This window comes from Nothoprocta perdicaria, unplaced genomic scaffold (genome assembly GCF_003342845.1).
Source record: "Nothoprocta perdicaria isolate Ctin4 unplaced genomic scaffold, notPer1 scaffold_64, whole genome shotgun sequence".
Classification (NCBI taxonomy): Eukaryota; Metazoa; Chordata; class Aves; order Tinamiformes; family Tinamidae; genus Nothoprocta; species Nothoprocta perdicaria.
In genome coordinates, this window is record NW_020455910.1 from 1,889,349 (window position 1) to 1,890,463 (window position 1,115).

General features: G+C 50.1%; 1 non-coding gene across 1 annotated transcript; it reads right to left on the reverse strand.

Annotated features, from left to right (window-relative positions):
- Positions 1-752: 752 nt before the first annotated feature.
- On the reverse strand, positions 753-834 carry TRNAS-AGA. The gene has a single exon. It is a non-coding gene; the product is annotated as a tRNA-Ser (tRNA).
- Between the last annotated feature and the right edge of the window lie 281 nt (positions 835-1,115).

Here is a 1,115-nt window from a genome sequence, read left to right on the forward strand (position 1 = left end):
TGGTATCATCGGCAAACTTGCTGAGGGAGCACTCCAGCCCTTCATCCAGGTTGTTAATGAATAAGTTGAACAGGACCGGACCGAGGACCGACCCCTGGGGGACACCGSTAACTACAGGTCTCCAACCAGACTCCRCGCCACTGACTACCACTCTCTGCACCCTGCCACTGAGCCAATTCCTAATCCACCTCCCTGTGCACTCATCTATCCCACACCTTTGGAGCTTGCCCACGAGGATGCTGTGAGGGATGGTGTCAAAAGCCTTACTGAAGTCCAGATAGATGACATCCACTGTTCTGCCCTCATCTATCCAGCTAGATATTCCTTCATAGAAGGTGATCAGGTTAGTCAAGCATGATTTCCCCTTGGTGAATCCATGCTGGCTGCTCCTGAGCACCTTCTTCTCCTCCACATGTCTGGAGACAGCAGCCAGGATGAGCTGTTCCATCACTTTTCCGGGGATGGAGGTGARGCTCACCGGCCTGTAGTTGCCCAGGTCCTCCTTCTTGCCCTTTTTSAAGACCGGAGTGATGTTGGCTTTCTTCCAGTCCTCCGGCACCTCCCCCATTCTCCAGGACCTTTCAAAGATGATGGCGAGTGGCTTGGCTATGACATCCGCCAGTTCCCACAACACCSTGGGGTGCATCCCATCAGGGCCCATGGATTTGTGGGTGTTGAGTTTCCACTCTTCCTCTACCCAGGGTAAGCCTTCCWCYCTCCAGCTCACTTGTGGCCCTAAAAAGATGTGTTTTCGTAGTCGGCAGGATTCGAACCTGCGCGGGGAGACCCCAATGGATTTCTAGTCCATCGCCTTAACCACTCGGCCACGACTACCACGTTCTTATAAYCTTTTAATATAAGAATTCTCACCACTGTGATACTCTTCTTGGTGGTCTCATTTCAGTGTTAAGATCTGTGTCAGAAGCTTGCATAATGAGAACCTTTTATATTGCTCAAACCCTTGCMACCCTTTGAACTCATCTTTTGCTTGTTGCAATGTGCAATGTCTTCTTCCTCTGCAGTGGTATCCCTTCTGTCAAGGATGTGCATCCTGGATAACTTTGTTCTTCTAACTCACATGGTGCCATTTCTCTCATGTCTTTCCTCTATAAATA